The following is a 16,485-nucleotide window of genomic DNA, read 5'->3' as shown; positions in this document are numbered from 1 at the left end:
TACCGTCACTACTAGGGGACAATGTTTGCAACACAGATTTTTTCAGTGATACTTTGCACGCCTGATTCTTACATACTTGGCTGTGCAATGAGCTTCAAAAAAATGAAATGGTAAAACAGTTTTTGATATGATATGGCATCGTCGTGCAGGTGTTTGCAAAGCGATCTTGCAGGCAGACGACTCGCGAGCGCTGATTTCGATATCTTGTGCACTATTTTTACTTCAAAAATAGAAACAAACTGTTACGGCAGGCGTATATTCATTATTCAAACGTGTTTTTTATATCTAAAAGCGCATACAGATCACTAACTTATTGTTTCAAGCTTAGTTTACAGCAGGCTGTTTTAGGCCGGGCTTTGACGGATGAAGACAAAATAGTCCAGCAACAGTGCGCCGCAGCCGAAAAGCGAGCTTCGGCGCGCGTCGGAGCTTCGCTCCAGTGGTTGCGTGCCCTCTTCCTCCGACCAACGCGAAGCGAAGCGTTCGCTTGTCGGCGCGCGCCGAAGCTTGCCGACGCGTGCCAGTGGTTGGGGCATAAGCGTGTCTCCCCGCACCCCTTTAACCCTTGCGCGCGCAAACAGTCGCCGCTCCTCCTCGCCACTTTAATCCCTCGCGTGCGCGAGAAGACGCTGTCGCACCAAGCCACCGTACTTCTCGGTTCACCGTCGCATGCTTTTTCTACGGAACTACAGCATACGGAGCGCGGCCGCTGTGTTATCGCACCTGGACTTCATATGGAACATCGAGGCGGCGTCAACTCGCTTGAAAGGCCCATATAATTGCTATCGCAATTAAACTAAAATAAATGGTATACAGTCGCGCTTCACTGCACCCTCCTATATTATATCTGGAACATAGCACACCATTCGAGATATTCCTTACAAAATTTCCTTGCTAAATGCAGGCAATGTTAAAAGAGAGCACGCCCAGGGGCAAGTTCAGAAGCAAACGTCCCGAGACGAATTGTACCACGAAGGTTGAATGATGACATGTGAAGGCAAACACAGATACGGCACATCGAGGAAAAACGCGCCATATCCCCAGCTGTCATGATGCTTTGTTTAACAGTTCGTCGTATTTTTCATCACCGGCTGTTTGTTTCAAATATAATAGCTGGACGGCCTTTTCTGCTTTACCGGCGCACTCGGTTTCAATATTGCCGAGATTCAGCGTTGTAAGTTATCAGTATTCTTGAATTAGGTGCGTCTTTTAAGACCTTTATAAACAGGGATGCTTTAAAACATGACTGCCTCCTCGGTTGCCATACAAGCACGTGTAATGAAAGCGCTAATAAAAATGTTATTAAAATTTTGGTAATTACTGTGTAATGTACCTTCTAGCTGCAAAGCATGTCCATATGGCATATCATCTCCTCTGCAACAACGCCCACTTCATAAAAACTAAAGCCCAATAATAAAAACTAAAGCCCAAGTATAAAAATTTGTATAGTCTAAAAAAATCTATACTAATTGGTCCATATCAAGAGCTCTCGATTGCCGAACTCAAGCTTTCCCTGTCTTATGATGAAGATATTCAGAATTACACTCAAAAGCTGCAGAGAGTGTGGTTTGTTACGTCGCAACACCACAAAGGCGTTAATTGGATATTTGCCACAAGGCAATCATCAGCAGGTGCATCAGCACCTATCCAGACCTCAACGGAGCGTGGAAACAGACTCTGAAGGCGCCCCCAAAAAGGCATCGCGCCCCACCATTACCTGGTAGCATGAGCTAAGGAAGAAAACGGAGGAAACAACGACGACGACCTGGGAGTCGCAGTAATTTAGACATTTGCCGCGAGGCAAACCAGCACCAATTCATCAGTGCCTATCCAGAGTAACGTGTGTTGCCGGGCTAGTTGGTACATGGCTTTTAGAAATGGATTTTGGCTCAAACAATTAGACAGGGACAACAGAAACAGTACTGTGCCTACACAGAGTGTGTTAAGGACGTATTAGTCACTTCCAATATTCTTGGACAAGGGCTCAAGTTTACCCATGCGCTTCCTACTTTTGACAAGCTGCAATTTTTAGACCTTCATTTCACCCTACATGAAAACCATGTTTGTTCGATATACCACCCCGTGCACAATAAAAAATTCTTGCAATTTCTTTCCGCACATTCGAAAACATTCAAATGAGCTATTTCCATTGTTAGCTTACAGTTGGCTCTAACTAGGTCTTGCGCCCAAGTCATTCAGTAAAGCTTTAATTTGCAGGTGTCTAGGCTTGGCTCGGCGGGCTTCCCTGCTTCTTTGTTAGTTTCGTCAGCGAAACTGCGGTGACGAAATTTCGGCTCTCTTTCTGAATTTCAGAAGAGAAAATTGGAAAGATTTCCTCCACCGGCTGAACTACGTCTCCCGAGCTAGCTACTTCTACCTCTTTCTCTGCACTCTGTTCCGCGTCGTAACACAGTGCCTGATCCTCTTTCTGAATTTATCTTGGGGAAATCCGGCAGATTTTCTCCTACGGCTTAACTACGCTTCCCGAGCTGATGGTTCCATCCTCTTTCTTTGCACTGCGTTCCGCGTCGTAACACAGCGCCAGACATTATTCCCGAATTTCGGTCGACGAAATCGGTTCCTCTCGAAATTCCTCAGCGGAGAGCTTGTATAGTGCGAGCAAACTCGCCTTCTATAAACTTTACATGCCTGCCTCGGCTGCGCTCAGTCGGGCTACGACCTGCGCGACTTCCCCCGGCATCAACTAAAGCAACCCCTCCGGCAATATGTCCTGGTGAAATGATCGCCTCTCACAAATGTGTTCAGAATTGATCAGGTCGAGACCCATATCATCTCCTGTTTTGTAAGGCTGAAGCAAACCCGTCATTTCCACGTTTAGCGTTTTTTGCGGGGCCGTCTCCGCACCACGCTCTAATCCCGCTTTCTCTTGCCTTATTCTCGCGAGCTCAATTTCATGCTGCATTCGTTCCCTGTCAAGCGGAATATCTACCTGCCTTCGTTTTCCTTCTCTGCCGTTCCGTCTCTCCCTTTTCCCGACATATCTTTTCCCAGCTAGGCCTCTGTGATCTCGTTCCCATCGCAGCCGACTTCGTCTATAGTCATAAAAATTTCAGGCTTCCTCAACCTATGGTTCCTCAACCTACAGTGCTTTGTTGCTAAGAGCAACAGCTCCTCTTTCTTCAACATTGTGATATCCATGCTTTTTGAGAGCTGAATACTACTTCCCCTGTATTTATCGCACACGGGGTGGCCATCAAATACAACTCATTGCCCGATAGAACTCTGTCTTTATCGTCCGGCAAAACGTACTCGGTCAAGCACTCCCCAACGTTGAGCTTGCGAAGGTCATGTTTCCCGGAGCCACGTTCCCAGGTCCGCCAATCTCAGATGGTGGAATTGCCTTCTGCTGCTGTTTCTTCCAGGTTCCTCGGGTCGTCCAAGACTCCACGCCGTTACTGCGTCGGCTGTGCTTCCCTGAGCCACAAACAGAAGGTCTGCTGATCCTGGATCTGCAGAAGTCGCTCTTCCGTCCGTAGTTTCCCTCTATCTTCGAATTCCGCGTCTCTGGGAGCCAGGTACACAGGTCCGCCGATTCCAGATCATGAGGATTGCCTTCTTGATCTCTTCTAGATTCCTCGAGTCGTCGAAGACTCCACGGCGTTACTGCGATAGTTCTGCCTCGCTGAGCGACGAAGAGGATGTCTGCCGATTCTGGATCCGCAGGAGTCGCTCTTCCATCCAAAGTTTCCCCCGATCTTGCGAAGTTTGTCTCTCTCAGAGATCGTGAGGACTGCTTTCTTGAGCTGAGCGCTGTCAACCAGTTTGTTGCGGCATAGGTTGATGTTATGGCAAGTAATTGACCAAGCCCATCGACTGCTCCGTCTCGTGGTAGGAATGACGGAAAAGAGTTGATTGGCTTAGTTCCACGACTCCATTTACGGAAGCCCACTCCATGCACGAGCAAGTGAAACGTCCGAGTTCATATCATAACTCTCTGTTAATTGCTAGAAATGTCTCTGCTTTTAATACCACCATCTTCCCTAGGCGAGCCGACTAGGTCACCTGTAGACTGTTCAGGAGCAAATCACAATCGTCCAATCCGTTGCGATGCCACGGCCATGTTCGCAATACTCCGCAGTAACCCGGCCTTCGAAGCCCGATGGTATGGAATAAGCGGCACGACAGAAACCTGCGAATCCACGGTCGCCGTTCTTGTTTGGTAGCATTGGATTCGGCTCCCTGTTTAGTCCTTAGTTCAGGCTGTTAGGCAATGGTGGGGTTGGTGGCCTTTTATGGACCCGTCTAGAGTGGGTGTCCACGCTGCGTTGACCTCTGGATAGGCTCCGTATAGTAGAGTTGTTGGCTAATCTTGCGCCATCTGCAGCAGTGATGTGACAGCACTAGGAAGGACGCCAAGCGGCTCGGCCGACTCGTTGCGTATTACTTCACGAGCGCTGCATTTCATGTTTGCCAGGATTGCAGTGTTTTGCTTTATTATTTAACCCTCCTCTATTTTCCCGATACCTCTTGCGACAGGGCAATGGCACGCGCAAGGAAACAAATTCGCAAGTGAAATTAGACCATGTGAAAAGGGCATAATGTGCCTCCGTCATTGTACATGTTAAAAAACAAACATTCGCGTCATATAAATTCAGATTAGTAAATCTCATTTTTCAGCTGCACATGGCTCCGAATGGGTCCCCAATGAATCCATCAGGATAGGCTCTAAGCATTTCATCAATGGAGAAAAAAGCACAATCGGAAGTCGTCCTGACGCATTTTGCGAACCTTCACAAAGTGCGACATGCTGAGGGGAATATTAAGATCCGTAAGAAGACTTGACAAATAAGGGCTCGTTTGCGTCACTTAAAGCGCGAAGCCACTCGTATTTGCGCCGATTACGTCGGCAAGTAGGTACCGGTTCTATTTTCAGCAGTCAACAATGAAAGACTGTGTACAACTGCATCGAAACGGCAAAGGCTTTCATTTGGCGCCATGTCGGACAATGACGAAGCACACAGAACGTTGGAGCACCGCGGAGTCACTCAGCCACTCTCAGTTAAGTTCCCACCAAACCAGATCAGATTTCTCAGTTTCGATTAATCATGGTCCCTGCTACACGGTTAAACAATTCGAATCGAGTTAGTTTAGCTCAATCGGCATGACGGTGCTGACGACAGCCAATGATCGCTATCGCGAATCTAGAACTCGATGTGCGGATCGCGATCGACTGAACGCATATCCTGCAAAATCGCAATCCGAAGTGACCATGCAGCTGTACCTGGGTCAGATCTAGCTTTCTGGCGATCTAAAGTAACAATGTGACGTGGGTACCAACTGATAGGCCCCGGCTTACAACGCACTGGAGGGAAATGAGGTATGCATCGCGAACAACGACGTGTTGATTAAAAATCGGTCACCTATTAGAAGTACAACGTTTTCAGGGTGCCAGCTTAATGAATACAATCTTAGTGTCATAGTAGGCTTTACTCACGTGCAGGATAACTTCGTACAGTTATTTTCCCTGCTGCTAATGGCAATTAACGTGAACGTCCAGGCCGGCCACTTTCGCGGAGAGAACGTGTGAAGTAGCGCATAGCTTGTCTCCGCTGGTTAACGCAGCAGCATGAAAGTACTCTCCTATTCCTTTATATGCCTGAACCCGCAAAAAGTGTTTGCAACATCACCAGGGACCACGCTTGTACCTGTACGCTACAAACGGCGAATCATGGCTATACGTGCGACTTTCGGCGACAGGTGCACGTAGTTCAAATTTCGCGGTCTTCAGGCCTTGCCAGTGTCGCGCCACTCACCGCAGGCGGCGCTGAGCAGCGCGGCGCCGCTGCTGCTCAATGGCGTCGCCAGTTCACTGGATGGAGCCTATAGAACTTGATGGATCGGTGGTGGTTTGCCTCATGGCAAACGTCGAATTACCTACAAAGTCCAGATCGCCTTCGTTGTTCGGTAGGATTGGATGGGGCTCCCCCTTTCATCCTTATTTCAGGCTGTCAGGTAATGGTGTAGTTCGTGGTCTTATGTGTTGTTGAGATATAACAGTACGCGCACTTATTTATTATTTTGATCGGTGGTCATTATTCCACTCGCAAATGCAATCACATTCTTTATACGGTCAAATCGATGCACGTACGCCGCTCAGCGGTCGGTTGGGCCGGATTGTTGTTGCATCGCAAGAGATGTGTCTTCAACACGCAACTCGTAAAACGCTCGCTTTTCGGTACCAACACATCGCCATTGAAATCACCGACCACTGCAACAGGGGGCTAATTCACGCTAAGTGAGTAGCCGTGAATCGTACGGGACTATGAGGCATTGCGCAAACCGCTCCCTTTTTGATACCCAAACATGGACACTGAAATCACCAACAAGTACAAGAGGGGTAGTGTCATCGCAGATAATTCACGCACAGTGAGTAGCCATGAACCTTAAGAGAGTATGAGGCATTGCATTCTTTGCTTACTTTCGGAAATATGAATACTTACAGGGGTATAAGCCATAGATAATGATACTTGTTGTTCACGGATAACAAAACTGCATGTGATCCTAGCCATAAACAGCTTCACTGTAAAAGCAATTACAGCTCACGAATGACCGTCCTTTCGGTTGGAGCTATCTTGATGTTCTAATACGTGTTGCTCTAATCTTTTTCGCGCCTTTTAACGCCAGAACGTGTACTGACTAGTTTAGCAGAAGTTGGTATGCGTGTAAGCTTTTTTTCTCTGATGAGTTGCAAGTCAATGTGCATTTACTGTATTCAGCATCATTATCAGCCTGGCTACGCCCACTGCAGGTCAAAGGCCTTTCCCAGCTATCGTGGTCCTGTACTAATTGTGGCCATGTACTCCTTGCAAACTTCTTAATCTCATCCCTCCACCTAACTTTCTGCCACCCCCTGCTACACTTCCCTTCTCTTGGAATCCAGTCCGTGACCATCGGTTATCTTCCCTCCTCATTACATGTCCTGCCCATGCCCATATCTCTTTCTTGATTTCAAATAAGACGTAATTAATTCGCGCTAGTTCCCTCACCTAATCTGCTCTTTTCTTATCCCTTAACGTTACACCCATCATTCTTCTTTCTATATCTCGTTGCGTCGTCCTCAATTTAAGTAGAACCCTTTTCGTAAGACTCCAGGTTTCTGCCCGGTAGGTGAGTACTGGTAAGACACAGCTGTTGTACGCTTTTCTCTAGGGGGATAATGGGAACCTGCTGTTCATAATCTGAGAGTGCCTCCCAAACGCACCCCAGCCCATTTTTCTGATTATTTCAGTCTCATTATATTGCTATGTAGGAAGACGCAGACTAAAAGCTATATATAAGTATAGTTACAGGGAAAGTATATTTACAGGGCAACAGCCCGCGCTAGCCTCCAATCGTCGTTGTCGTCTTCTCACTGCTCGCCTCTTTGTCATTGGAAATACTGTTCCGTAGCACTACCCCCGGCGGCGAAAGCGCCGTCCCGGAGCGACTAAAGGCCGGACTCGGAGGCAGTGTAGTAGGCCTTGAGCCTACTGACGTGCACGACATCACTAGATGCCAGAGTAGAGGACGAGGTTGAGCTCACAGGAGCGATTTCGTACGTCACAGGCGTCACCTGGCGCCGCACGCGGCATGGCCCTGTGTATCGCAAGAGGAGCTTTTCTGAAAGTTCAACGTGACGAGAGGGCAACCACGGAAGCACGAGCGCACCAGGCGAGAACTGTACGTCACGATAGCAGGCGTTTTACTGACGCTGCTGAGTGGTTTGCGAGGCCGTCAGCCGAGGACGGACAAGCTGGCGTGCATGCTCGGCGAGGGCGATGGCGTCGCGCGCATACTCGCTTGTTGAGATCGCAGCAGGAGGAAGTGCCGTGTCAAGGGCAACGTCGGTTCGCGTCCGTACAGTAGATAAAATGGAGAAAATCCGGCGGTATTGTGCCGGGAAGAATTATACGCAAATGTGACGTAAGGAACGGCAATGTCCCAGTCGTGGTGGTCCTTGGAGACGTACTTGGACAGCATATCGGTAAGAGTATGGTTTAACCGCTCTGTCAGGCTATTGGTTTGAGGATGGTATGAGGTAGTCAGCTCGTGTTGAGTGGAGCAGGAACGCACAATGTCGGCGATAACTTTTGAGAGGAAGTTACGACCACGGTCAGTAAGCAGCTGTCGCGATGCGCCATCAAGTAAGATAATGATACGCAAGAGAAAGTCCGCGACGTCAGTGGCGACTCTGGTAGGGAGAGCCCGTATGATAGCGTATGAGGTGGTGTAATCAGTTGCGACGGCTTCCCGTTTGTTCCCGGAGGATGACGTGGGAAAGCGACCAAGGAGGTCTAATTCAACACGAAAGAACGGTTCCACAGGGACGTTGATCGGCTGGAGATGACCGGCAGGTAGCATCTGAGGTGTTTTCCGACGCTGGCAGGGATCACAGGCAGCAACACAGCATCGGACGGAGCGAGTGAGACGAGGCCAATAGAAGCGGCGGCGGACGTGGTCGTACGTGCGGGTTACCCCAAGATGTCCTGCAGTAGGTGCGTTATGCATCTCAAAGAGCACAGCCTGGCGTAGATGTTTTGGCACGACAAGAAGAAGATAAGAGCCATCAGGGAGGAAGTTCCTTCAGCACAGAATGCCGCCCTGGAGGACATATCGCCGAACAGATGCGTCGGTCGGTGTAGAGCGCAGACGCTCAATGAGTGCTCGCAGCTATAGGTCTCGGTACTGCTCATCGGCGATGTTTCCGAAGGCAGACACAGAGAAAATGCCGTTGGCGGTAATACTGTCGGCGTCGTCAGGCTCGTCGACCGGGTAGCGAGACAGGCAGTCAGCGTCCTTGTGTAGTCGGCCAGATTTGTAGGTGAGAGAATACGAATATTCTTGGAGGTGTTAGGATCAGCGACCAATTCTTCCTGTAGGATCTTTCAGTGAGCATAACCAACAAAGCGCGTGGTAGTCTGTGACAACGGAAAAGGGTCGGCCGCATAAGTAGGGGCGGAATTTCGCAACCGCCCAAACTAGGGCCTGACACTCACGCTCAGTGATGGAATAGTTGCGCTCCGCGATCAGAGGATCCTGCTGGCGTAAGCGATAGCACGGTCGTGGCCGCACTGGCGTTGCGCCAGTACTGTGCCAATTCCGTGACCGCTGGCGTCAGTACGGACTTCGATAGGCGCAGAAGGATCGAAATGGGCCAGAACGGGAGGCGTTGTGAGAAGGTCGATTAGGTGTGAGAATGCAGAGGCCTTGTTATCGCCCCGCTGGAAAGGGGCATCTTTTTTCAAAAGCTCGGTTAGTGGTCATGCTATGGCGGCGAAATTTTTCACGAAACGGCGGAAGTACGAACAAAGGCCGATGAAGCTACGCACATCCTTGACACACTCCGGAACAGGGAAGTGCGTAACAGCATGGATCTTGCCTGGGTCTGGTTCCACTCCGTTCGCGTCAACGAGATGTCCAAGGACGGTAATCTTGCGACAGCCGAATTGGCACTTTGATGCGTTGAGTAGCAGACCGGCTCGATGAAAAACGTCCAGCACTGCTGAAAGGCGCTCGAGGTGGGTAGCTAACGTTGCGGAGAATATTATAACGTCGTCCAAGTAGCACAGACACGTGGACCATTTGACACCGTGAAGAAGGGAATCCATCATGCGTTCAAAAACGGCAGGACCGTTACATAGGTCGAGCCGCATGACTTTGAATTGATAAAGACACGTCGGGTGTTACAAAAGTAGTCTTCTCGCGGTCGAGATCGTCCACGGCAATCTGCCAGTAGCCGGAGCGAACGTCAATAGAGGAGAAATAGCGAGCACCCTGGAGGCAGTGAAGGGCGTCATCAATCCGAGGTAGGGGATACACGTCCTTTTTGATAACCCTGTTAAGGTGCCGATGAGCCATCCTTCTTTTTTACGAGTACAACAGGTGACGCCCATGGACTATATGACGGTTCAATAATGTTCTTTGCAAGCATTGAATAACTTGACGCTCAGCCGGTGACACTCGATACCGGCGGCGATGAATAGGAGGGGCATCGTCGGTATTAATGCGATCGTTAACAGCTGTAGTTTGGGCCAAAGGACGATTGTTATAGTCAAAAATATCGTTGTAAGAAAGCAGAACGCGCTAGAGCTCGTGAGCGTGCTCGGACGGCATGTCGGGCGCAATCATTTTCTGTAAGTTCGCGATGGTACAAGTTGCCGACTACGATGGTAGAGGAGGATCGGCTGAATTGTCGTCTACTGCAATAGATGCTACTGAGTGATCCTCGAACGAGCAAAGCTGGGCCAGAGACATCCCGCGTGGCAGTAGTTGTTTCGTCAAGCCAAAATTGACCACTGACAGGCAGACGCAATCCGCCGTAATAGATAAAACTGTATGAGGTAATGTGATCCCGCGTGTAAGGAGGACGTCTTGCATAGGAGCCGTAATGTAGTTACCGTCAGGCACTGGTGGGGATGACACTAAGTCAACGTAAGTCAGTGCCGTAGGTGGCAAGCGAACGTAGTCGACGGAACTGAGGCGACTGGGGTGTGGTTCAGCGGGATCTAGAACAGGCAGGTCAAGGCGGAGAGTACTGGCGTAACAATCGATGAGAGCAGAATGTGCGGAGAGAAGTCTAAGCCGAGGATGATGTCGTGAGGACAGTTGGCGATGACTGTGAATAGCACGATAATGGAGCGATCGGCGAAGGAGACGCGGGCAGCACACATACCAATTACGGGGGCTGTTCCGCCATCGGCGACACGGACAACAGGCGTCGTGGCGGGCGTGATTATTTTCTTCAAGCGGTTACAAAGGTCAGCGCTCATTACTCACAAATGCGCCCCAGTGTCTACAAGAGCAGATACAGAAACACCGTCGACTTGCACGTCAAGAAGTTTCAGATGAGTGGGCAACGTCAGTAGAGGACTTGGAGGCGTAGGGAGTAATGCAGCGTCACCTCGAGGGGCTGCATTGTCTAGTTTTCCGGCTGGGAGCGGCGTCCGAAGGGAGTCGGCGAAAAGGAGCGACGGGGCTGGGGAGTTCGAGATTGTCGTCGTTGGGGTGATGGTGAACGAGAATAGGGGTGGTTCGGCGCAGGAGAATCAGTGGCGGCGTTATCGGAGCATGCGGCGTAGGGACGAGAAGGGCCACGTGAGGGGTGAGAGTATGCAGTATTAGTAGACCGGGTCGGGGAACTCCAGCGACTGCGACAGTGCCGAGAAATGTGCCTTACTCGACGGGAGTGAAAACAAATGGGCTTGTCGTCAGCAGTGCGCCATTCAGATGGGTTGCGGAAACGTGGTGGGTAAGATGATGTGGGACGGGGCGGAATCGAAGAAGCCGGGTGGGTATCAGGGCGATGGGCCGAGCAGATGGTGTGAAGACCCATGTTTTCGAACTCCTGGCAGACAACTGCCTGTATCAGGAAAACCGTGACTGGGAATCGTGGTGCTGGAGTCGACGGCAGCCGGATAGGCGGGCTCGGTCTCACGCCGGACGATCCTGGTAATATCGCCAGTGTTGTTGGAACCAGGAGCGTCGGAGCAGGAGATGTCGCTGGGGCGTTGGGCAAACTGCTGGTCGATACGTCGGCTTTTACCAAGTTCCGGGAGGCGGCACTCTTTAATAACTGCATCCACCGTCGCCACATTGTTGAAAACGAGTAAGTTGAAGGCGTCATCGTCAACGCCTTTGAGGGTGCGGGAAAGCTTCTCTGACTCAGTCATGTGTGCGTCAACTTCGCCGCACAGAGCCAAGACGTCCTGAATGTACGTGGCATAGGGCTCTGTTGACGTCTGCACACGACCGGAAAGCGCCTTCTGCGCGGCAAGTTCGTGACAGTAGGGGTTGCTGAACAAGTCTCGGAGCTTTTGCTTAAGCGAATCCCAACTGGTGAGCTCATGTTCGTGAGTCCGAAACCAAACTCGAGGTGTGCCACTGAGGTAAAAGACCACGTTGGCTAGCATGACACTAGGGTCCCACCGGTTATTGCGGCTGACGTGTTCGTACAGGCTGATCCAGTCCTCGACGCCTTCCCTATCTTTTCCGGAGAATACGCCAAGATCACGGGGAGCGGGGAGAGTGATGTAGGACGCCGAAGTGGCAGCAGGTGTAGGAGCCGGCTGAGTCGACTTGTCGTCACCGGGCGCCATAAAAGAAGGCTCGACGTACGGTCCACTGCGAAGGTCCGTGACGAGGTACAGGGAACGTCCACCTCCACCAGATATGTTATGTAGGAAGACGCAGACGAAAAGCTATGTACATGTATATTTACAGGGAAATACGCCGCACTTGGCCAACAGGCAACAGCCCGCGCTAGCCTCCAATCGTCGTCGTCGTCTTCTCACTGCTCGCCTCTTCGTCATTGGAAATACTGTTGCGCAGCAATATGGATCCGCGGTCACTACCTGCCCTAAGTAGATGTATTCCCTTACTTCCAGTGCCTCGCTACCTATCGTAAACTGCTGTCTCTTCCTTGACTGTTAACTATCACTTTAGTTTTCTGCAGATAAATTTTTAGACCCACTCTTATGCTTTGCCTCTCCAGGTCAATTAGCATGCATTATAGTTGGTCCCCTGAGTTACTAAGCAAGGCAAAATCAGCGAATCGCAAGTTACTAAGGTATTCTCCATTAGCTCTTATCCCCCATGCTCCCCAATCTAGGTCTCTGAATACCCCCTGTAAACACGCTGTGAATTGCATTGGAGAGATCGTATCTCCCTGGCTGACGCCTTTCTTTATTGTGATTTTGTGGCTTTCTTCATGGAGGACTACGATGGCTGTGCAGTCGCCATAGGTATCTTTCTGTATACGGCTCGTCTACACCCTGATTCCTTACTGACTCCATGACTGCTGAGGATTCGACTGAATCGAATGCTTTCTCGTAATCAATGAAAGCTATATATAAGGGCTCGTTATATTCCGCACATTTCTCGATCACCTGATTGATAGTGTGAATATAGTCTGTTGTTGAGTAGCCTTTAGGAAATCTTGCTTGGTCCTTTGGTTGGCAGAAGTCAACCAAAGGACCTATTGCGTAGTCTGTTTGCGACTACTTTAGTAAATACTTTGTAGGCAACGGACAGTAAGCTGATCGGTTCATCATTTTTCAAGTCTTTGGCGTCCCCTTTCTTATGTATAAAGATGACGTTGGCTTTCTTCCAAGATTCCGGTACGCTGGAGGTCATGAGGCATTGCGTATACAGGGTGGCCAGTTTTTCTAGAACAATCTGCCCATTATCCTTCAGCAAATCTGCTGTTATCTGGTCCTCCCCAGCTGCCTTCCCCTTTTGCACAGCTCCTAAGACATTCTTTACTTCTTTCGGCGTTACTTGCGGGATATCAAATTCCTCTAGACTATTCCCTCTTCCATTATTGTCGTGGGTGCCACCGGTACTGTATAACTCTCTGTAGAACTCCTCAGCCACTTGAATTATCTGGTCCGTATTAGTTATGGTATTGCCAGCTTTGTCTCTTAACGCATGCATCTGATTCTTGCCTATTCCTAGTTTCTTTCTCACTGCCTTTAGGCTTTCTCCGTTCCTGAAAACATGCTCGATTCTATCCATATTATACTTCCTTATGTCAGCTGTCTTACGCTTTTCCATTAACTTCGAATGTTCTGCCAGTTCTATTCTAGCTGTAGGGTTAGAGGCTCTCATACATTGGCGTTTTTGATCAAATCTTTCGTCTCCTGCGATAACTTACCGGTTTCCTGTCTAACGAAGCTACCACCGACTTCTATTGCACACTCATTAATGATGCCCATAAGATTATCGTTCATTGCTTTCACATTAGGGTCCTCTTCCTGAGTTAAAGCCGCATACTTGCTCTGCAGCTTGATCCACAATTCCCGTATTTTCCCTCTTACCGCTAACTCATTGATCGGCTTCTTATGCACCAGTTTCTTCCATCCCCACCTCAAGTCTAGGCTAATTCGAGTACTTACCATCCTATGGTCACTGCAGCTCACCTTGCCGAGCACGTCCACATCTTGTATGATGCCAGGATTAGCGCAGAGTATGAAATCTATTTCAGTTCTAGTCTCGCCGTTCGGGCTCGTCCACGTCCACTTTCGGCTATTCCGCTTGCGGAAGAAGGTATTCATTATCCGCATATTATTCCGTTTTGCAAAATCTACTAATAACTATCCCCTACTATTCTTAGAACCTATGCCATATTCCCCCGCTGACTTGTCTCCAGCCTGTTTCGTGCTTACCCTGGCATTGAAGTCGCCCATCAGTATAGTGTATGTTGTTTTGACTTTACTCATCGCCGATTCCGCGTCTTCAAAGAAGCTTTCGAATTCCTGGTCATCATGACTAGATGTAGGGGCGTAGACTTTTACGACCTTCAATTTGAGCCTCTTATTAAGTTTTGGCAACAAGACCTGCCACCCTCTCGTTAATGCTATAGAATTCATGTATGTTACCAGCTATATCCTTATTAATCAGGAATCGGACTCCTAGTTCTGGTCTCTCCGCTAAGCCCCGCTTGCACAGGATCTGCCCGCTTTTAAGCACTGTATAGGCTTCTTGTGTCCTCCTAACTTCACTTAGCCCTATTATATCTCGTTTTGTGCCCGCTATTTCCTCCAATAGCGCTTCTATACTCGCCTCACTAGATAACGTTCTATCGTTAAACGTGACCAGGTTCAGGTTCTTATGACTGCCTGTCCGGTCCCAGAGATTCTTAGCACCCCCTTCTGCGTCACAGGTCTGACCACCGCCGTGGTCACTTGTTTCGCAGCTGCTGAGGGCCGGGGATTGATTGTTGCATTCATATAGGAGGTTGTGGCCAAGTACTGCACCAGGGTGGCCAATCCTGCTCTGGCGAGCGTGTGCGTTACCGGCTCTGGTCACCGGGATCAGGCCGCACTCCAGGCCTGTTTATGCAATTTTATGAACACGCGGATTTTTTTTTAATCCGGTGGGAAATTGCGCGGCACCGGGATTCGAATAAAGGTCCTCTTGCCCGCCACCGCTGGACCTTTACTGTGTTATTCAGTGTGAAAGTTATTTGTTTCCTGCATACTACTGTTTGTTGTCATGGTAGTGAGAACTTCGTTAAGCGATTTTTCTTTATTTTTCCAAATCCTTCATGATAGTGTAAAGCCGTAAAACAGTAGTATTTTATTATAAATACCGTACGCCCCGGAAAGTTTGTTTAGGAACTGTACCGAGGTGCATTTTTACAAAATGTTGGATCCGATGAACTAACCAAGTCGGAGTACCACTAGTAAGAAAAGTAACAAGCATAACTTCAGCTGGCAAGACGGCAGTATGGCGCAGAAAGCAAGGGTTGCGTATATTCGAGTAGAAAGAAACAGGAAGATGGAGGGTCGGGCTGGTCATACAACGCGTAGGTAATTGTCTTTATATAATGGTAAGAATAAGGGTGAACAGGGATAGTAAGCTGTCTCGAGTGCGGCAAATAAGCGGACTGAGTGATGAGTTTAGAATGTTTGTGGGCGTATTTATTAATTAATTAATTTATTTATTTATTTATTTATTTATTTATTTATTACTTTGAATACTTTCCTGGCACAAATGCATTATAGAAAGGAGTGGTAAGTACAAAAATGCATAATTTAATTATAAAATGATTACTTTTTAGAAAGCGGACCATTATACAGTGGCCTTGAAGTTGTCAACGTTATAAATGGAAACGATGAAGCGAGGAAGGTGGTTCCAGTCGGCACTGGTCTTGGGAATAAAAGAATCATGACACATTTTCGTTCTAAAAAGTGAAACGCCAACATTAAACACATAATCGAATCTGGATGAAATGTATGAAGGGATATTCATGTATATATGAATGTATGGTATTTACGGCACAATGAAAGGTCAGCTAAGGTAAGTGAGTTTTTCATGGAAGTAATGCTGACGTAACGGGCATAATTAGATGAGATGAAACGTGCTGCGCAATCTTGAATGTATTCTAGTGTGTTTATCTGTGTCCTTTGATAAGGACCCCATACTGTGGTCGCATATTCTTGCTTTGACCGCACAAATATTTCGTAGAGCGTTAGCTTTATCGGCAGAGGCGCAGCAGAGAAATTTAGACGCTGTTATCCAACTGGCGAGAATAACTGGCTGTATATGAAAGCAACAACAAAGGTGAAATGCGAAGTTAAGTGGTCTCGACAGCGGCAGATAACTGGACTGAGCGATGAGAGTAGAAGGTTTGCGGGCATATGATCAATTGTGGTCGCTCAGACGAGAAAGTCATTTGTAGACCACTGGGAGAGGCCTTCTTCCAGTACTCAACTCAAATGAAATTTCAACATTAAGTGAGCTGAAGGCCGTGATCACAAAGCCGCTACCCGGACTTGACTATAGGGCAAAGACCCAGTGCAAATGGCAGGGACAGGCAAATACACCATCGTAAGGATGCACTTAAGGCAAACAAAATAATAATTGCCTTATTGCAAGACCCAGTACCCAGTATCCAGTGTCCAGTGCCGCGCCGGATTATGGACGCAGTACCGCGCGCTGGATGCTGGGGCGCTGGGCAGGCGCGGCGTGCTGGGAGGCACTGGG

Source organism: Dermacentor andersoni, chromosome 2, assembly GCF_023375885.2.
Source record: "Dermacentor andersoni chromosome 2, qqDerAnde1_hic_scaffold, whole genome shotgun sequence".
NCBI classification, from domain to species: Eukaryota; Metazoa; Arthropoda; class Arachnida; order Ixodida; family Ixodidae; genus Dermacentor; species Dermacentor andersoni.
The sequence above is the reverse complement of the archived record's forward strand: the minus strand, read 5'-3'. Positions refer to the sequence as shown.